The 22,524-nt window shown below is 43.6% G+C and overlaps 1 long non-coding RNA gene across 1 annotated transcript in view; it reads left to right on the forward strand.

Moving 5' to 3' along the window:
- Positions 1-19,964, forward strand: part of LOC138493141 (uncharacterized) — a 108,812-nt gene extending 88,848 nt beyond the window's left edge. The window contains exon 2 of the long non-coding RNA XR_011276277.1: positions 19,172-19,964. This is a non-coding gene — a long non-coding RNA (uncharacterized lncRNA). The remainder of the gene's footprint in view (positions 1-19,171) is intronic.
- Positions 19,965-22,524: the final 2,560 nt, after the last annotated feature.

Below are 22,524 nucleotides of genomic sequence, written 5' to 3' on the forward strand. Positions count from 1 at the left end.
CCTCACTTGGGATGGGGCCATGCCTGAACACTGTCGGTTGTCTCTTCAAACACTCGCAGTAGCCAGGGTACCTGAAACCATTTCTTTTTCTCCAAAAGAGCAAAGTGGGAATCCATGCCTCGGGGTGAACCGGCAGAGGGGGGCCACTTGACTTACCTTATTACAGTAGCTGCTGAGGTCTCAGCAGGTCGAGAGTCGCAGTCGGAGTCTCACACTGTCTCCCTAAAACACACGCTGCTGTCAGTCAATCACTGGAGCATGTGTCGCTGCCTCGCTTCGCCTTCGTTCTAGAAACACCGAAGGCTGAGGCTGTGCAGCAGTGCACTCCGCAACCAGGGCACGTGCAGTTTGTTACCCGGCCTGGACACGTTGCAAATGCGCAGTCGCGGGGCACATGATGCATGAGCAAGCAGCAGAAGTTTGTGTTTGATTTAGCCTGCTGCTGTAGAGTATGAAGAGTTAACTTGTACTTTACATTTTGCATACTGAGAATGACAACTGCAGCCAACAGCCTGCAGTGGCGGCTGCAGAGACACAATTCCAAACCAAATTCTTGGGGGGGAATAAATGCCATTATATCCCCCCCACCTAAAATTGGGGGGATTTGTCCCCCCTGTCTCCCCCATGTCCTACGCCCATGGCTTCCCCTCACAATAGACAACAACAGACAGGCAACAGGCAGCCACCGTCTGCAGACATTGGCACCTTTTTCAAATCCATTTTGAGGGATTTGAGGACTGCAGGCACAGAAACGTTTGACTCACCATGAAAGAAAATTTAGGGATCCAAAGCGTTCTGTCCCAGTGCCGCTCCCACCTTATCCCAGTCACAACTCATACAGGACGCAGATTGGGAGCCGTGAGAAAAGTATTTCATACCTGTCCTGGCACAGATGCATAACAGGGATTTGAAGCTACAGTATTAGGTCAGGGCACATATACGTACTTGATCATAGATTCTGGAAACACATTAGCAGAGTAAAATGACTGGACAGGCATTCCTTACTTCGGCCCAAGCCAACCCACATTCCCCATCGGCTCGCACCTGACTTTGTCCCAAGTCCAGAAGACAGACTTTAAAAGCATTAGAAAGGCTCATCGCCCTTCTTTTTGAGCATGCCTGTTGCTCTTTATACTGTTTGTGGATTAAGCTTTGACCCCATATCACTTTTTGATACAGAAGCTACAACACGAAGAGCAACAAAATAAAACAAATTTAAAGGAAAGAAATAAAAAAGTCAGCACAGACCGCTTGTGAAGAAGAATTGGCACCGTATGTGTTAAGAAACCCAAAACAGCTTTGGTTGTTAAACCTTATTTATTCCATTTGGTCACTGGCCGTATTATTTCAACTTGTGCTGAGTAATTTGACGGAGGGATGGACTACCTCTATTTAGTGAGTGCATAGAACCTCTACCTATGCTCTGACTGCATATTAAATGTGTTTTTTCTATATTTCTCTGTTTTTAAAACAGCCAAGAGGGTAATTCAAAAAGGTATTGAAGCGTGTGAAGTGTTGGTAGTCGAAATCGATGGTGGGCACAAGTCAGTAGCCATATGAACAATTTGCACATTCTCAAGCATTCTCAAGCATAGAAAAAACGTGTGACTGTTGACTGGGAACTAAAAAGCGGCATTGAATGTCAAGGAACTTTGAACCAATGTCTAATGCTGCTACGTAGGGACATCAAATTGTCTCCAGGGCCGGTACCACCCTAGGCAAAGTGTCAGATTAGCGCCCTTCCACTTAGGCACTTGAACACGTACCCTTCATGTTGCACATACTGTCTTACAGAGCAGATCTCTGAAGTTTCCCAGTGCCATATGTGAAAGCTATCCAGCCCTGTTTTTGCTTAGAATTGTGGGACTTGTAGGTTTCCTAAAATCCAAGTGGGGAAAAATAAATGCTAGTATAAAAAACGTGTTCATGCTGGCTGCGCCCGTACATGTACATTCAGGCTAAATGCAGGCAGATGCCAGTATTACCCTATAAGAACTTATTCCTGTTGGATTTGACAGTAAAAAAATGCCATGTCACTGTAAGAAAGCATGTCCATGCTGGCTGCATCAAACCAGTCTAGCAACTTTCCCTAGTGATGCTGTGACTACCTGAAGCATCCTGCCCAGACATGTGACTACTGGCACCACTCTGACACAGGCTCAATGAGTACCTGCAACAGGCTACCCAGGCATTGTGACATTTATGCCCACTCTTCTACTGGTGGAAGGTATTGATAAACAGCTGACATTGCTGGACTAAGATGCCATGGAAAAAGAAATCTCAGTGTTGACCACATGTCACAGAAAAGTGAGAAGCTGCTCATAAGTCCCCACATTGCTTCTTCAACAAGCCTATTCTGGCACAAGCCACTCTGTTGTGATTGTGAATAAGGGTACAATGAAGACGTTTATGTCCTGGTAGAGTTGGGCACTATGGACCGTTGCTGATACAGTACACACACTTCAAACAGGCCACATTCAACTATCAGAGGGTAAGGACCTTTCACCAGACATCCGTGCAACAGGTTAGGGTGGCCGCTGCATTGACTCAGCATGGTAATATTCTCTGTCAATGGACAGGTTGGAAAACAAATTATGACAACCTAAAGAATATTAGGGTATCAAAGGTAAGTAATATTATAATTTCTGATCACGGTTGCATATTCATGCTTGCTCGGCTGGCTATTAAGTTAGAAAGAAATGTCAAATGCGTGTGATAGACAAACATCATTTTTAAAATTAATTTCATGCTTTCTAATTAAATAATTGGCAAGCAGTCTTAAGGCTTTATGATAGCTCAGCAAGCCTACGTATTATGGCACAATAATTATACATAACAGTGACAAAATATGTGCTTTGCAATCATGGAATATTAGGTGACTCAACAAGATATGTCTATGCTGGAAGAAAGCACACAAATCGAACACTTCTTGCTCGCGTTATAACATAATTAACATGGCATTTACAAGAGAGGTGACACAAAGGACACAAAGGACACATATGGTACATGTCCTGTCAAAAAGTGCATACTCTTCAAAACCTTGACCATCACTCACAGGTGCCTTTCCCTCTCAGCCCATCCTTACCTGGCTGAAACAATTCACAGCACCACCTTTACTAGACCCAAGAGAGCCCAACACTCCAACCAGCTCCTCGTCCCGAATGTTAAGAGCCAAATCCAGGGGGGCGAGCTTTCCCTTGCTAGCACCCAGAAGTTGTAACGTTCTACCCACCTCACTCAGGAATGAGACCTCCCTCACAGCCTTCAGGAAAGCACTCAAAACCAAGCTCTTTAACTAGCCCTACCGACAAAGATCTTGTGGTCCTACTGTAACCCCAGGACTTGCTTAAATCATCTTTGTGAACTGTCTGTTTTAACTGTTCCACTGTATCTATCTAAATATAATGCCACAAACTTTGACAACCACTGTAACTAATTAACCCCTGTTATGTTTTTCTCATATACCATGTAACTGTAACCAAGCAAGCTCACTGTTACAGTGCTGCGATGCCCCTGCGCCATTGTGCGCTTTATAAATTCAAATAAATAAAAAATAAATAGAAGTTTTGCTTTGAGCCATAGTGGCCATTGAAAGTGTGCCTAATAAATAAGAAACCCTTAATATAAAGTCAGTTCCACACTTATCATAGCAATTATAAGGAAATTCACCCACTATAATGCCACATAGCAAAAAGCTTGACACCTTGTTTCTGTGCCACCCAGTGAGAGACAATGCTGCAGATCAGTGAAGATGACTGTGCACACTGCACAGGTAGAGTCACTTGTCTCATTGGCTCATAGAAAATGTCCACAGAGGGGACATGCGTGGTACAGAGAGAATATCTCATCCTACAAATGTATTCTTAAAGGGCATAATGTTTTACGGCTCCAGGACCCTAATGCATAAAGCAGTCATACCATAGACTGTGTTGCAAAACAGTACTCCATCTGCCAAGGTCTCATCTCAGTTCAGAAAGCACACATTCATACAATGCTAGTTAACTGGGTGGCTGCCGTCTGTCTTGTCAAATGCCTTGCAACATGCCGCCTGTGCCTGGCCCCAGTTAAAGGGTTGTTGTGAACAGACACACAGATATAATGAGTATTTAGGCTCAGCTATAGACACTGACAAACAGAAGGACGGTCAGCAAATAAAGTGACCCTGATCAGTGACACACTTATTAGAAGGGAGAAGTTACTTTTGCTTATTTTATCCTCAATCTTTCCATAAAGCTTGAAAAAGGGCTTTATATTATGTAATAAAATAGTTGTCTTGAAGCACTTGAGCAGCAAAATGGAAAGGAATTGCTTCTGCAGACACAATACGTTGGTGGTTCAAGGCAGGATGCTACTCTGCAATGCTGCCTCCTTTCAAGCCCCCCCCCCCCCCTTAGTTGAATACACCCTTGCAAGACCTGGCTCATCGTTCGGTTTCCACAGTGTGACTTACAGTATTCCCACCAAAGCCCACTGTCTGTGCCTTCAAATCTTAGTTCTTAGCAACTCCTTATGAAAAGGTTTATTTAAATGGGAGTGTTATTTAATTTATTATGTCTCCATGATGAAAGACAGAAAGGCTCTAGCAAAGGACAACCGGGACGAGACCACAAAACTAAGGATCAAGGAACATGGGGTTAGGCCAAATCAAAACAAAACACAGAAAGCCTCATTTCCCACTCCCCAGGTACAATACAGCCCTGCTTTTTCATGTATGGTTTCAACTGTAGTGCGACCTCAAACATTTGGTAAATTGCAATAAACGTAGGACTAAAGGAAAGCATATGAGAGCAGCCACTTTATGGGCTGCACATAACAGGTATGAGTTAACTCTAGCTGTGTGTCTGTCTCCATGCCTAGCCTTGGAAAGCACAGTGCAGCAGACCAGCTGTCAGGACCTGTGTTGTGGCCAACGGTAATGCTGGTGGCAGACGGCAGAGCCATTTCCTGATGGACAGATGGACACACACACACACCCCAGTGCCAAAAACGCATGCACAACTGCATTTATGTTTGTTTAGTGCTAGCCAACATGTGTGCAGGGTGGGCCACAGACAGTCCAGACCAGACGACTGTCCAGAAGAGAAGAACATTCCTACAAGCCTCAGTCACAAGGCCACATGTAGTGCTAATGCGCATGTGCGGCCTGAGGCCCTGCTCATGGCACAGTGCACCATGCCCACAACCGAGTCCCGACCCGAACCTCACAGTGCCAGCTGCGCTGCCTGCTGCTGTAGACAGTGCTGATAGTGCTGCCCGCCTCATGACTCAAGTGAGAGAATAATACATACTAGCGGTTCCCGGCATAACATATGCCATTCCAGCATATCTTAAGTAAGGTCAATATCAGTCAGTAATTCATAGGGTCATGTCTGTCCCCCTTCTTGAATATCATAATTACCACTGAACACTTCCAGGAAGGGGGCGTAGGTCCCTGTGACTTATTAATGGTCATTGAAAAGGCTAAACATATAGGTAACTGTCTTCTTTTGAATTTGAAATGCATATTTGTAGCATATGGAATGAGATGTATCTGCGGTATAAGAACAGTATCTAAGTTCCATCGATTACACAGGAATCTATGATGTGTCTTTGTAGAGACATCATTTTCAACCTTGTTCCGTTGCAGAGTCCCTGTGATGGCATAGAATTGCATAGTAGCATAATTACAGCACCTAATTTCAGTTTTAGCTCGTGAGGAGGCATTCGTCCTACAGCATTTTGCTCTTTAGAGACTGTAACGTTGAACCAGTAATTAACTGTTCATTGACACTGGAACCACCGTGCCCTGCGTGAAGAGAAGTGGGGGTGGAAAAAAGCAACTTGAAAGTATTCCAAATATTTGCAATAGTGGAAGGCTAGGGTGACTACGTAGAACCATGCTCATTCTGTTTGTTAAAATGATAGCTGTTGTTGAAGTGGACAGGCACACAGAGGTGCACCATTCGGACTGCATGGTAACCTAACACTGATAAATTGCATCGGCTGTTCGTTAAAATGATATCTGTTCCTGAAGTGGAAGGGCAAACAGAGTGCACTTTGCCATTTGGATAGCAGAGGGCAACCTAACACTGATAAACTGTTTGTTAAAATTATTGCTGCTGTTGAAGTGAAAGGGCACACAGAGGTCAACTATGCCATTTGGACAGCAGAGGGCAACGTAACACTGATAAATGTCATCAGCTCAGTACAGAAACACACCATTTTATATTTAGAGATATCTATACACAAAATAGATGCGTGGTTATTGCCTAAGCCTGCCTAGTGGTAGCACTGGCCCTGATTGTCCCTACCTTGTTGCAAGGGTAATTGTTGCTCCACTGTAGGTGAGCATTAACATATCCTCTTAAGTCACACACCTGGTGAGCCTCTGGAATTATTTGTGGAGTGGGAACTAAAAAGGGTTCCTGCTCCAAGCCTACATAAGCTGCACACCTTTATTGCCTACATTATATTTGTGTTTCCTTTGCCAAAAAGTAAACAAAAGCAACAAAATGAAATTAAATCAAATGAAAAACAATAGACCAATCCAAACAAGTAATTGGTCACTGTGCTATTTAACTTTTCCTTATTCAGAGGTCAATGTCCGCACCCCCGGGAGCAGGCATCACACCCCCGGGTAAAAGCCCAGCGGCCCTTTATAGGGGCTCTTTGGACTCTGTCCTGGCGCCGTTGGCGCCAGGCTCATGTTGGACATCAGTCCTGGCGCCATAAGCGCCAGGCTCATAAGGGGAAGTGTTTGGTGCACTTACCTGAAGCAGACCATGCTGCACACTCACCTGATGCAGACCATGCTGCATGAAAAACCAAGCCAAATGAGGCTTAGGAGGAACTATTTTTCTGATGGAACTATTTTGTTACCTGGGTGGGGCTGTGGAAGAATACTCACCTGAACCTTCTTCCAAAGCTATTTAAGCCACGCTCGGACAGCCACACGTGCTTCGCGTTGTTCAGCATCCCAGCAGCTGAACGCTCACCGTGTCTGCTCCTGGACTCCAGCCACGGCCGCCTCGAACCTGGAAGACAGGTAAGGGAATAAGAGAAGAGAAAGGTGAAAACCAAGAACTTAATCAACCTTCTTACCTGCATCCGGAATCTTCACGCCAGCATTCCTGAAGGAAGACTTCCATTTAAAAGCACTGCGTTGCTCGCTGCAGCGCCGCGCTTCACTCACCTGTTCCCGAGACGCCACCCGGCTCCATCGCGGCTCTCAGCACCGGTCGCCACATCTCTGCACCTAGGGGAGAGAAGAAGAGACAAAAGGTGAGCAAGGGAACACAAGAGGAAAGCCGAATTTTCAGCCATATTACTTACTGGCTTTTCTTGGTGAACCATTCCACATCTCGGGTCGGCGCCGCATCTTTGGCAGGTACCGCACCCCGGCCCCTATGGGGAAAGGACATTTTCAGCCATATTACTTACCGGCTTTTCTTGGTGAATCATTCCACATCTCGGGTCGGCGCTGCATCTTTGGCAGGTACTGCACCCCGGCCCCTATGGGGAAAGGACAAAAGACATTACTGGGGAATTATAAAGACATTTAGAGGGGTCGCCCTCATCACTAACTCACCTGATTTTACCACCGGCAATTTAACCCCTCAACGCATCGCCTTTGTTCTGCACCTGAAATAAAGGACAGAAAAGACAACATAAAAGGAGGCTCACACTTGAACTTTGCATCTTCATACTTACGGCGTATTGCTCAGAAAAGTCAAGTGGATGTGCCAGCGCAATTCTGAAAACCAGTGAAATAACTGGACGAACGCGTGCCCGTGCACCAGAAGCAGGATGGAGAGTTCATCCTTCCAAACCATAAGGTGAGCTTAAACCGGGGGTTTTGGAGGAATCAGAGAAGAACGAAGGGAGGAAGGGGGGAGCAAGCACACTATTCGGCAGACAGTTAATCCCCTTTCTCATCTGCAGAAGGATAATCCTACCGGCCCGACAAGCAAGATTTGGGGGTCCTGTTCAATCGGTGGTTTGAATTCTGCGCATCACGCTTGAAGAGACCACAGCAACCCAGACCAGGCCCGTGCCTCCGTGGGAGCCAGGTGAGCATTACACCAACACTGCACACCAGAAGCCCATAGAAGCATAGTTAAGGGGTAACACCCCCCATATGTCACCATGTGCTCAGCTTGAACAAAAACAGGCATATGCACTGCACGGCTTCCATCTAGCGCCACACTGTCTGACGAGTGGAGAGGGGCAGTCAGGCGTTCTTTGGGCATATCAACGATGGGTAAAAAGAAACAAATCAACCAGTGGTCATTGCCCAAGACAATGGGTCTTGTTTGTGGCAAAAATAGCACTGCATGTCAGGTAGTGTACGTCAGAGGCACTGATTGGCCAATGTAAACCTTGGGCACAGCTGATTTCCAATGTGATTGCAATTGGGTGCAAAATGCTTATGCTGTGAGGGAGCAGTTAAATTGTTTAGTGGTGGAAGTAAGGAGTCTATGAAGCTTTACCCTGGTTGGGTGTGACTGTGGATGAAAAGGCGGGGGATGTTATGGATTTGTATGGGGCAACCATGCTTATGTTAGAGGTGTACTGCGTACCAAAGGGACAAGTATAGAGGAATCCCCTTTTTAGCAGAGTGCAAAGAGCCAGCAAAAAACTGAAGCCCAGGTGGACACCTTATGGGGTCTCTCAAACGACTATTTAGGTCTCTAAAGGATAGTTTAATAGGAGAGCTTGTGGTCCAGTTGTTTTACAATACAAAGGTGAAGAGGGACTATTCTTTCTAAAGGATTCAACCATTGAACAGTCAGTAAAATGTAGACATGTGGTAGCACAATCCGCAGAGTATGCTAAAGTGTTAAATTAATCGGAACCAAATGAGTTATGTAGTATGGAACGGGAGGAGGGCAGAGACCCCACGGAAAGCAACCTTCTTCTTGTGAGAAGGTGAAGTTATGAGCTGAGACATGAGAATGTTGGCATGCTTTAGGTGTGGAAGCCAGGTGTGTTGCTAGGTCTGGAAAAGATCCGGGGCTATGCTAATTTTGGGACTGTTGGGACTGGCGGCCAGATGACCTTTTTGGTTGTAACCCCTGAGCTTCTATCTGGGGCTACAAGCAATAGCCCCCTGATCCCCCCTAGCAATGTCTCTGGTGGAAGCTTAGAGTCCTTTGCGTCTAGCCCAAACCTTTTTCCTTATTCCAAGCCTCTCACTACAGACTTTGTGGACCCTGCGCCACAGATTGCTTTGCTCTACCATTCAAACAGGATCCCACATAGGGAAGCATGATCTGAGGGAAGAAAGGTAACGCTGTTCGCCTCTGCAAGGATTTGAGCTCAAGTGGAGTAGTAAGGAGAATGGAGGAAGATGTAAGTCATGAATGGAATAACTTACTTCTGATTCTTGAAGATGGTGGGAAAGAGGCTCTGTCATGGACAATGAGTGTGAATGGAACTAATGTATGACTGATTCATGTTGCCAGTATTCCAATGTGAGGCTGAAACACAGGAGGGCAAGAACAGGTGTATGGCGTATGGATGAATACAGGGACGCTGATATCAATGCTAGGGCATGTGGCCAGCACAGGAGTGACGTTTTAGGATGTGCCATTGTCATATTTGTTTAGAAGGAGAGAGGCATGGAGGGCAAACATTACACGGCCTGGAGTGGTTGGCTATTTTGAGGTGGGGACACAAGAGTGACTTATAACTAAATCAGACTGCAGCGCAAAGGTTCCTGTGCTAATGGTATGGACAAGTGATTTGTCAGAGGGGTTCTGCAAAGTGTTCAGTGTGAAAGTGGGCTCAATAAAAAGGTTTAAGTACAGGATTATATTGGAACAAGGAGCCTGATGTATCTTGGTGTGGCAAGACCTGACACAGGGAGGAAACTCAGGAACCACACCAGAGCCAGAATTATCAAAAGGTAAAGTCTTCTTTATTGTTTCAGTTACAGTGGGAAAGTAAGACAGGAGATACGGTGATGTGCTTCTGCTTTCCTTGGCTCTCTCCCTGCCAGTCCCCAAACCGTCCTTTCCTGGAACCCTTTCACTCACCCCATTCCAGGCCTCGCACCAACATTGCAAGCTCCACTGCTCACTCACAGGCCCACAGCACACATAGTAGATGTTATGCTAGGATACCACTACATCCCCCTCCTTTGAAGAAAAGGAAAAGTATAACCATACATGTGTATAAAAAGGAATTTGCCCTCGAGAAACAAAACACCTTATGTCCTGGTCTGCCCCCCAGGACCTCAGGGCTGCCACCGCCAAGCACAACCTGCTCTCTCTGAGCAAAACAACATCTAACTCACCTAACCAAACTGTACAAAACCTCTTTTCCTTCTGTAAGGGCATGCCACACCGAAGCCCTGGACCTGCCACATCCCGGCACAACCTCACCCTAACACAGGACACTCCCGTCGCTGTAAATAGAGCAGGCTCACTACATTCAACATCCTATAAAATTATCAAAAACAAAACACATGAAGAATAACTAAGGTCTGGATGACACTGACCTAGCTTGTAACCATCCTAGCCACTAACAACATCACCACCCCTATCCTCACATATAACAGAAAGGAAAATTTAAGGATAGCCACTCACAAACAAAGATCACACAAAAACACAACACAAGCACAAAAGACGTGGAGTGCTAGAAGGCAATGTCCACAGACAACAACCGTGCAAACACAGGAAATTCTAACACAAGTGTTGAAAAGATGAAAATAAAACACTTGCAGAGCATTCCCGAAAACTTCAAATATACATACAAGATGAAAAAAAATGTGGTGTATTGCAAAACATAAATTTGCAAAAAAATAGTTTAAAATGCACATGAGAAATGAAAAGTTAAATGTGAAAATCTAAACTCTCCCAAAACATTTAGAATAAATATTAAACGGTTGTCAGTGTGGTTCAACTAAGTACAACACTGCAACCTCCCAAAATAACCACACTAATAAAAACTCCAAAACTGTGTGCCACTCCAAAACAAAATGATGATAGCAAAATCAACTGGCTAGCCACTACTCCTCTTGAGGGATCGCCTGGCATCACAGAAAACCCATTATTAAGAGTATAAAATTCACTCTCAAAACAGTAACCTCCACCGAGAGGAAACAAATTGTGCGATAACCTACAACGCACCAAAATCTACTACATGGGCCCCGTGCCCTAAAACCCTAATATAACAACTTACGTAAAGACCTCCAAATACTTCATGGGCCCCTTGCCCTGGCAACTATGCCACTTAATTCAATAACCACTTCAAATGGAATTTCAAATACTGTGTGAACATGATATAACAGAGGGAATATAAGCAGCAGAGCAGGTTGACGTAAACACATCTGGGTTTCGATTAGGTTGCGTGTAGACCTATCTTCACTCGATGAAAGAATCTGGATGTATGGGCACCCATGTCCTAAAATTAATGAGATCTTGTGCTGCTTGTCATTGTTAAATGTTAAATTTTAAAGATATTTGTACTGCGCACCGTCACCAACGAATTGGCCCCCAGGCGCTCTGGTGGATCTGTAAACGATAAGGGGGGGTGGGTTAGTAAGGTGAAGAGGGAGTAGGATAGTGAGAGGAGTGGTGTTCTGTTGGCAGCTTCAACTCGGTATACACCGGATGCTGAGCTTTGGTGCGGGTATTGGATCGGTGACAGCCCGCGTGTGCTGTTGCTCCGGTTTATGTGTTGGTGCAGTGTTGTGAAGTGCGTGCGGCTTGTGGTGCGAGAGATGGTTGTGTGAGTTTTTGAGTGAGATAAGTATGCAGAGTTTGAGGTTATATTGGTAAGTGGGTTACCTGACCTTTAGCATGCTAACATTCACAATATTGTCTAAGTGTAGCACTTGTTGGCCTTCACAATCCTATCTAGAAGCAGTGCAGGCCACTGTTCAGAATTCTATCTAGGTGTGGGCATGCCAACATTCACAATCCTATCTAGAAGCGGCGCAGGCCACTGTTCAGAATTCTATCTCGGTGTGGACATGCTAATGCTCACAGTTCTACCTAAGTGTGGACATGCTAAAACTCACAATTTTATCTAAGTGTGGGCATGCTAATATACACAATTCCATCTAAGTGTGGACATGCTAATATACACAATTTTATTTAGATGTGATGCAGGCTGGTGTTCACAATTCTATCAAGGTGTGGACATGCCAACATTCACAATTCTATCTAAGTGTGGACATGCTAATATTCACAATTCTATCTAAGTGTGGACATGCTAATATTCACAATTGTATCTAGATGCGACGCAGGCTAGTGTTCACAATTCTATCTAGGTGTGGACATGCCAACATTCACAATTCTATCTAAGTGTGGACATGCTAATATTCACAATTCTATCTAGGTGGGGACATGCCAACATTCACAATTCTATCTAGGTGTGGACATGCCAACATTCACAATTTTATCGAAGTGTGGACATGCCAACATTCACAATTCTTTCTAAGTGTGGACATGCTAATATTCACAATTCTATCTAAGTGTGGACATGCTAATATTCACAATTCTATCTAGGTGTGGACATGCCAACATTCACAATTCTATCTAGGTGTGGACATGCCAACATTCACAATTCAATCTAAGTGTGAACTTGCTAATATTCACGATTCTATCTAGATGCAACGCAGGCTAGTGTTCACAATTCCATCTAGGTGTGGACATGCCAACATTCACAATTCTATCTAAGTGTGGACATGCTAATATTTACAATTCTATCTAGGTGTGGACATGCCAACATTCACAATTCTATCTAAGTGTGGACGTGCTAATATTCACAATTCTAAGTGTGGACATGCTAATATTCACGATTCTATCTAAGTGTGGACTTGCTAATATTCACGATTCTATCTAGATGCGACGCAGGCTAGTGTTCACAATTCTATTTAGGTGTGGACATGCCAACATTCACAATTCTATCTAAGTGTGGACATGCTAATATTCACAATTCTATCTAGGTGTGGGCATGCTAATATTACACAATTCCATCTAAGTGTGGACATGCTAATATACACAATTTTATTTAGATGTGATGCAGGCTGGTGTTCACAATTCTATCAAGGTGTGGACATGCCAACATTCACAATTCTATCTAAGTGTGGACATGCTAATATTCACAATTCTATCTAAGTATGGACATGCTAATATTCACAATTGTATCTAGATGCGACGCGGGCTAGTGTTCACAATTCTATCTAGGTGTGGACATGCCAACATTCACAATTCTATCTAAGTATGGACATGCTAATATTCACAATTCTATCTAGGGGGGGACATGCCAACATTCACAATTCTATCTAGGTGTGGACATGCCAACATTCACAATTTTATCGAAGTGTGGACATGCCAACATTCACAATTCTTTCTAAGTGTGGACATGCTAATATTCACAATTCTATCTAAGTGTGGACATGCTAATATTCACAATTCTATCTAGGTGTGGACATGCCAACATTCACAATTCTATCTAAGTGTGGACATGCCAACATTCACAATTCAATCTAAGTGTGGACTTGCTAATATTCACGATTCTATCTAGATGCAACGCAGGCTAGTGTTCACAATTCTATCTAGGTGTGGACATGCCAACATTCACAATTCTATCTAAGTGTGGACATGCTAATATTCACAATTCTATCTAGGTGTGGACATGCCAACATTCACAATTCTATCTAAGTGTGGACGTGCTAATATTCACAATTCTAAGTGTGGACATGCTAATATTCACGATTCTATCTAAGTGTGGACTTGCTAATATTCACGATTCTATCTAGATGCGACGCAGGCTAGTGTTCACAATTCTATCTAGGTGTGGACATGCCAACATTCACAATTCTATCTAAGTGTGGACATGCTAATATTCACAATTCTATCTAGGTGTGGACATGCCAACATTCACAATTCTATCTAAGTGTGGACGTGCTAATATTCACGATTCTAAGTGTGGACATGCTAATATTCACGATTCTATCTAAGTGTGGACTTGCTAATATTCACGATTCTATCTAGATGCGACGCAGGCTAGTGTTCACAATTCTATCTAGGTGTGGACATGCTAATAAGGGAGGGGAGATCGAGTGGCAGGGGTTTTCCGGAGTAGAATGATTGCTCTACTCCCCACCCATGCCACACTCACGGTTTTTGTTGGTGTCTGTTAGCTGCTGGCTTCAGTGTAAGCCTGTGCAGTTTAATGGTCTGTAAAGACGTATGGTTAAGGGCTGAATAAAAATTCTTTAAAAAAAATAAAAAACTGGTGTGATCCAGGCCTCCTTGATGTTATCGGGGACACATGTTTCCCAGTCTGTAGTGATTGGTTATTTATAACATGCTTAATACCGAGAAGTTACTAAGCGCAGACCCAGGAATCGAACATGTGTTGCCCCATGTCGTCTTGCTTCCAAGACGAGCATGTTGCACCTGAGCTATCTTCCCGAGAAAAAAAGGACTTAAGTATTGATCATTGTTGGATTGATCCGCTTATTACCATGAGATAGAATTGTGTAAGTAGCTGAGACCTTTAACTTTAAGGTAATTCCCCTTTAAAAAGGTTGGCCTCTACATCTGCAGTATGCCAACACATGATGAAGTTGTTTTTGTAGCCTTTCACAGTTGAAATGTTTCGAGGATAACATTATTTTTTTTTTGTCGTCAAAGCAGTGAGAAACATGTTGACATTTTACCTCCAGTGCTGGGGATTTTGAAAAAAGGCCCAGGCCACCTTAAAAAAACAATGTACATTCTGGTGTTTGGAATTGCTCACTTAAGGCATTTGGCTAATGATGAGGGCATACACCCCAAGGAGCATTTTGGATGTTTGCAGAATATTATTAAATGTGTGTGAAGAATTTTGTGGTTCATGTGACGTGTTGAGGGGCTGGTTAAAACAAGTAGTACAGTTCTATTGGATGCGTGCGAATGAGGATGCCGTTAGAGAATTTAAGATGGACCTATCTGACACTGAATTGGGAATGCTTAACCAGTACTGTCCTGTCAACTGATTGTAGTGGTATAGGACATGGCACCTCTTTAAAATACAAAGAGAGGGGAAGAAAGTTATAAATATGTTTCCCGCCCTTGTTGAGAAGGAGCAGAGAAAGTTACTCTACAGTAGAAAGGGTTGGCCTTGCAAGGTGAGTCGTCTGTAGAACACCATGTGTTTTTCTTGTGGGAGGTTCATTTTAAAATAAGAACTGATAATACACCTGTCATACAGGTGCTGTAAGTGAAGGCACAACACAATGCATCCCCTAGACTAGGTGGGCCTTAGGTTTGCAAAAACTTGATATTCTCTTGGATTAAATGCCCGGGCGAAACCCTGTTGTGGCTGATTGCCTGTCACGTTTGCTGTTACAACCACGAGGGCGTGAACCCGTGAAATTGACTCTTGGACTGTGATGCTCTGGTGAATGTGTCTAAAGTAGTTTCCCACAAAGTGAGGAATCAGGATGTTTTAGTAGAACCTGCACGGCAGGACCCAATCAGACTCATATCCAGCAAGGGATCCTCACTAGAGACCAAACATGTGTGGAGATTTAGGAATGAATTATGCCAAGTAGTGCTAAGGAATAGAGCCGGCAAGACAAGCATGGATATTGCCCATTAATGTCACCTAGGGAATAGACTGCAAACCAGTCACTCAGCGATGCGAACACACAAGTGGAAAACAATGATGCAAGACGATTGGTCCACTGTGAAACTCCGCAGGAAGAGAAAATCAGTACATGCCCCACCAAGGTCCACATCAAAACATAACCATCAATGACTTAGATTTGAGTTGAAGTTGTTGCGTCATGAAAGAGGGATATGTGTTGATATCAACAACTGGTGGTTGGAGAATTGGAGTATGGTGGTGTGGAAAGTACATCGGGACATACTGTGTATGTGGCAGATTAGTCAGCTGCAAGCTGATCAAGGATGTGACAAGTCACAAGGTACCCCTGCGTTGGAGGGGTGCTGCATGGCAGAGGAGTTCCATGCCCTGTTCTTTGTGCTGTCTTCATAACAACAGGGTGTTTGGGGTTGACCCATTCCTCGGAACGTAAAAGGCTTTTTACTTTTTGGGGTTGTTTGTTGTTCTCATGTATCCTGAGTTGGAACTGTGGCTCATAATATCAGCATGCAAATGCTTTCTGATCTTGTGACTGTTCAGAATGTGAGCCAGAGGATCCATTACATTGAAAAGGAGGGGCAATAAAGGTGACTATTGGGGCAAACCACAGGTGACTGCTGTGGGTAGCATTGCTCTATATATGTTGGAAGTTGTGTGAAGAGATAGAAGTGATCTCATGAGTGACTAAGTGCGGAGTGGAGGTGGAGTGGAACATTTAGGCATATCTTTATTATCCTACAAGAGAGCTTCGTTCAGCTTCTTCTTTCTATCCCTTGACCACTCTGTGAATCTTCACGTGTCTGCTCGTTTCAACTTCTTACTCCTAACCTATGGAACTCTTTACCATTGGATATTCGCTCCTGCTCTTCTTTAGTTCAGTTTCAGAACTGCCTTAAACCCCATTTATTAAAACTGCTTTCTTCATAAATTGTTATCCGTACTTGTGCAGGGGAAGGAGGTGGGGCTAAGAGGGTTTTTTAAAGCGTTACACCTGGGGAGAGAATAGCCAGAGATTGGAACACATAGGTAGATAAGCGCTGGAAGCAATGGAAGGGAGATAGAACCAGGAACAGAACAGTATTAAAGCAGAGTGAATGAGTGACATAATGTAGCATACATGGGTGTGGTCAAGAGGCATTGAGGTGAAAGAGAGGGTTCTATGTCATTTCATCGACACCCATTTTTGTGACGGGTGTTTTTAGGATGAGTCTTTGCCGAAAAAACTAATAAAAATAGTTTTTTATTTTTAGGGGGATCCGCCCAAACCCCCGTCGTATTTTTTGTTATTTCTGACCCCCCAAACCTATATATTCCCTTCCCCACCCCCGCAAAAAATGTGAAAAGTTTTTTCAGCAACAACTCATTTTAAAAACACCAGTCGAAAAAAACGGGTGTTGATGAATGGATGTCGTACCAAAGAGAGAGCCTGCAGAGGATGGGCAGTGGAAAAGCCTGCAGAAGCGTTGGTGGCAGTGTTGGCGTACATTGTAAGCAAGGTGATGGCTGTGAGTAAGAGTGGTACTAGTTGAGTGTAGTGTAGTGAGGCGGTGTAACAGAAAAGTCGGAAAGAAAAATAGTGAAAGAGAGAAGTGTGGGAGGTTATAGAGAGCAACTAATGAAGTGAGTGTACAGTAGGAGGGTGTAATGAGAGTGAAAGGTGGTAGTGGCAGTTGTGGTGAGGGCACAGTGAAGCAGGAAGGGGGCAGGTAGTTGGAAGAGCTAGGCGGAGGGAGTGTGGCAAGATTTGGGGCCAAAGGTGTAGATAGGCGATTGTGTGTAGGCGAGAGGTGAGGAGAGAGGTGAGAAGAGGGGTGAGCAAAGAGATGAGGAGAGAGGTGAGATGAGGGATGTAAAAAGAGGTGAAAACAGGGGTGGTGGAGAGAGGTGAGCAGAGGGGTGAGGGGTGGTGGGAAGGGAACACAGGCCTTGGAGGGACAGAAGAGAGAGAGGAGTGGAGGAAGTCTAGAGGCTGAGAAAGAAGGGGAAGGGAGAGGGGTGATTGAGAGTAGACTAGAGGGTGAGGAGGAAAGAATAGTGAGATCAGGGAAAGGAGAGAGCGAGATTGTGTGCCTGAGTGCACTGTCCAGAGTGTCTGTTACCGGCACAAGAAAATTGTCATTCCTATTGAGCAAACCTGGTGAGTGTTAGATTAGGAACCGCTTAGATGGACCCTAGAGGGAGCCAGATGGATAAGGCTTTTGCCTTTAGGCCTTCACGTGTAGCTTGCTTTTGATAGTAGTGGTTACCGATCAATAGTTGCCAAACCTGGGGTTAGGAGAGCCCGGATTCGGAAGGTCGGAACCCACAGAATGTCAACATAAGGAAGCCGTCACAGGCATTTTTACCAATTTCGAAATAAAAGCCCCTTCAACCATCTTTCATAGTCTGGGAGTTATTGACGGTATCCGTGACAACGCACATACTCAGCATTGCCGGACTCATACTGTAAATAGCTTCATCATTGCAAAGGTCCCATTTCTTTCACATTCTCAGCTTTGTCTTATCTCATGATCCCTTGTGTATGTAAATATCATGCCCTCTGGTGTCTTAGCGATATACAGCAGCAAACCACATTTGCCAACAGTTGTCTTTATCTTCTTTGGCCCCTTATCTCCCATCAGCCATGGGGTAGATAACAACATTAGTTATTTATGGAATAATCACCAACTGGGGGTGCATGCATAACATTTGTGTGGATTCTTTTTATAATTAGTACCCTGGGGGGTCCAACTCCCAGCTAATGAAGAGGCTTTTAATGGGGGGATTACCAGATGTCCACTCCCAATCTGCAACATGACGCCATGGAAAGGAAGACAGGATTACGTGTAGTCCCTTCTCTTCTTTCCATGGGGGCCAATATTTTTGTTTACTTTTTTCCTATTTTTGAAATGGCCACTATGGAAAGGGAGAAGGGACTACATGCAATCCCTTCTCCCATTCCATGGCGGGCATTTTGTATGCTTACTTTTTCTTTACTATTTTAAATGGCCGCCATGGAAAGGGAGAAGGGACTACGCTTCCCCTTCCTTGGCGTCCATTTTCTTTTTTTTGTCTTTTCTCAGTTCGTTTGGGCCTGTAACAATAGGCCCTGGAGCATTATCTGAATGGGTAAAGCCCCCCCTGTTCAGGGCTTATTGCTTAAATAAATGATTTCTTTGTTCCCAGGGGTTGGATAACATCCCTTAATTGTAAGCATTACACTCTGGTAATGACTCCACCTTTTTCTCAGATTCAATACATGAAGTTATGGCTAAACAAGGCCACCAACTTGCTGACTGATAGGCCGACAATCATTGACTACGCAGATCTTTACATAAAATATTAGAACTAAAGTCATTATATAATACACATGCATTGCTCACATTTATAAAATTCATGTCGCCCCTTTAAAGAATGCCATTTCTAAATGTAGTACATGTATGCCACATCACCATCAATGATGCCCTGAATGAGATTCTCCTGTCACATGAACTTAGTGACTGGCAATTCTTTTTGATGTAATATGATTATTTGCAACGTCTTTGTCTTGTAAGCATTCACTGACACGTCTGTTCTTTCCATTTCCCCCATTCCCTTTTATTTGCAGGTTTTTACATGTTTCCTCCATGAATGTCACCCTTCCATGAACAGAGAGATGTTTCCTCCCTCTCCATCCTGATGGAGGGGCTGGTGAATGCTTCGGAAATAGATCTACGAGGGAATAGGAGAGTGCAAGGAAATGAGCCATGGCTATGCAGTTCACTAGCAAGAGGTCTGGCAATACACCCTCCCATCCCCTTTCGGCTATCCAAACATGGTGACTGTCCACACCCCACAAGAGAACGGAAACACATAAGTGCTTCTACCTTATCACACTCTCAGAGGAAAACGGGTTTATGGCTCACCATGGCTTTGGAGTGCTATTAGCAGCATTCTCCCTTTCTAAGGGTAATGATGTGTTAATTATATAGCACCTTTATCCAAAGCGCTTTACAGAGCACATATTTATATACAATATCACTCAATCGAAATTGGTACTCATTTATTGACCTCGGAAGGATGAAAGACTGAGTTGGCCTTGCCGGGATTTGAACCTGTGACCTACAGATCACGCTCAGATGGCAGCAGCGAGCGCTCAACCCACTGAGCTATTTTACCAGCTTTCTCTTATCCTGAGGCCATCTTCAGGAGTAAGGTCTGAGTCCAACAGTGACTTATGGGGGAGTTACACCTTTGCTATTAAGGGTGTAGGAGATTTAAGTATTGGGTTGTATCCTGAATAGTTGGACAGATATTCGTCCGGAGCCGATTACAGAGCCAAAAGGTTGCCTTTTTAATAAATAAAACTATGTAGACAAGAAAAACAATTTGTAAATTAAAAACACACTTTAAAATATCAATATCCATTCTTTATTGCATTTCTTTTCTTTCTTGTCTATGGAAGATGTTTGTGAAAACCGTGAAAGGAATACATTATCAGAAAATAAACTGCTCGATATCAGCACAGATTGTATTTTTGTGCATTCATGGATGTCATTTGTTGGACAGGGTCTAAGAAGGGCCCAAGAAACTAAGACTAGCACAAAAGTATACTATGCATGTATGCAATCAAGGTGAGGGGCTATTCGTACTTTCAAATGTTGTTTTTGGGTCTGCCCATCTTTAGCCTTCTGGCTCCAGTAAGGCACTAAAACACACAAGTTATTAGATCAATTAGCAGCCTGCTGACTGCTGAAGTGCTCATGAATACAAACCTTTGAATGATAAAGCTAGGCCCACCACCTGTGGCACTGAGAGGCGATGAGGCATTTGAAATAGTATTTTTCTTTGTTTTGCAGGTGGGGTATGTCTGTAGTGTTTTGGGGCATGGTAAAATACATCAGACACAAATGTATAGGGAATGCTGAGTCCTCCATGGTTCTCACCTTACCCGGTAGGCAAGGGACAGTGCTGATTTTAGGATCTTTAATTGGCATGTGAATGTTTACTTTTCTTACTTGTTTCCCTTGTACATCCATTTTGTCCAATATTTCTAAACTGCAATCTTGTATCTCCTTGTCTTTATTACACAAATCTCTCTCTTTTTGTCTAATGTTGGGAGGAATATTTCTGCTGCAACAGATTGGGGCATTTTGGTTAAAATAATGTAGCCACATTCTTTAATAACAGCGGTCACTTCTACTTAATTTAAAGGAACTCATTTTGGGAACATGAGAAAGTGGAGGGCGGGAATTGTAACCTATGTTTTCAATATTACAAGCACATCCCTGCAGCAGGCATACTTCCCACTTGTCATGGGATTTCACCCATTCTTCTCTACGGGTAGAAACAACAAGTGAGATACCATTACATGTCAGAATTCCCCTCATAATAGTACACAAGCATTAGCTTTGCAAGTCTTTCAGTAGAATGTAGTGCCTTAAAGCCAGCATTGTGAAACATGCTTAAACTGCAGTCCATATTGCAACATATTGCAACATGACATATTTAGAAAAGCAACCGTAGTGCTACAAACCAGCACAAGTGTACTCAAAGCGCTTTATGTTCTTAGAGGTTTGTAATAACCTCATATTGCTAAGTTACCACATAGCAAGAAATGCGTTTTTATGTGTTACCTTTCATTCCTTGATTCATGTAACCATTTACAATAGAATAGCAAAGCGCTTAGAAGTTGTAAAAAGCTTGCTCAGATTGTGCATACATGCATGCAAACATCCTTACATGTGTAGTTTCAGGCAGGTCTGTGCACGAACCCCACATGCTTAAGCACTGCACTTGTAGGCCATGAAATCAAATCCATTTTTATTCTCCATGCTAGGGAATAAACGGCAGTCTGCCTGTGAACCAGTACAAAAACAACTATGACGTAGAGTCCTTGACTGAGGTCCTACATTGATATAACGGCAAGATGCTTTCAGAGTGACTTCCAAAGAACTGATAACACAGAAAGATGCTTCAGGGCGACTTGCTAGCTGCTGAAATGTTAGCAAGCAGCTAAAGGGGAAGTACGTCTCATCTTATTTACCTACATCACACATATGGGGGAAGTAACTAACTTCCATGTTATACATGTTAGAATTAGAATCCGTGGTTCTGCCCAACGGATGATAGCAGTTATGATGGTAAGAGACTTTCCAACATGTACCTGGTAAATATGTCATAACAGCCCCCATAGGGTCTGCCTGTCTTGCTGACATCCTGCCAGACGGTAGCTCTTAGATGCACCTTTGAGTCCTTTTGCTATATGTTCCTCTTGCCTGAATAATGTGCTCCTATTCTGGTCTTTTTTCTGATTCATGCAGTGAAATTGTATATATTGAATTGCACTGCTGGCCAAATTGATTGAAGCGTTGGTTTATTTTGAAAACCATAGAGTAGAATGCCTTCACATAGTGCACCTCTAGGTGAATCGAGCAGTGCATTTTGACTTTGATTTTCCTTAAGCAGGGAGAATAGGGTTGGGCAGGGCATTGTGCTTTTGTCATTAAAAAGACTATTTAGCCCCATGTGCGGTTGGACAGGGCTTAGGTATTGCCATGTATTTGTAGGCCATGACTGTGAATTGATGTATATTGATTTGATTGTAGAAGACGGGGTTTGCTACTTACCGTACAACTGTGTTTGAATTCTATGTGAGAAAAGAGGAACAAATGGACTGCGTTATTATAGTGAGACTGTGATGAAGATTTTCATCTGTGAATAAATCATTCTTTTTTACAACTTTAGTCATTCTTGACTCTGAGACGTTGGTAGATGGTACAGTGAATTGCTAATGAACAACACTGTGTAATGTGATGCATCATGCAGCTCTCCCTGAATGCTTTCTGTCTCTCCATCCCTATCTATTTTGTGCATTAGGTGCAACGTTGTGGACGGGTTGCAGAGCTCATGAGGAAGTCAACAGGTTTGTAGGTTGTTAGCAGAACTGTGACACATGAGGTGGGAAGGGGATACACTTCT

Source organism: Ambystoma mexicanum, chromosome 10 (genome assembly GCF_040938575.1).
Source record: "Ambystoma mexicanum isolate Mex_15411 chromosome 10, UKY_AmexF1_1, whole genome shotgun sequence".
Classification (NCBI taxonomy): domain Eukaryota; kingdom Metazoa; phylum Chordata; class Amphibia; order Caudata; family Ambystomatidae; genus Ambystoma; species Ambystoma mexicanum.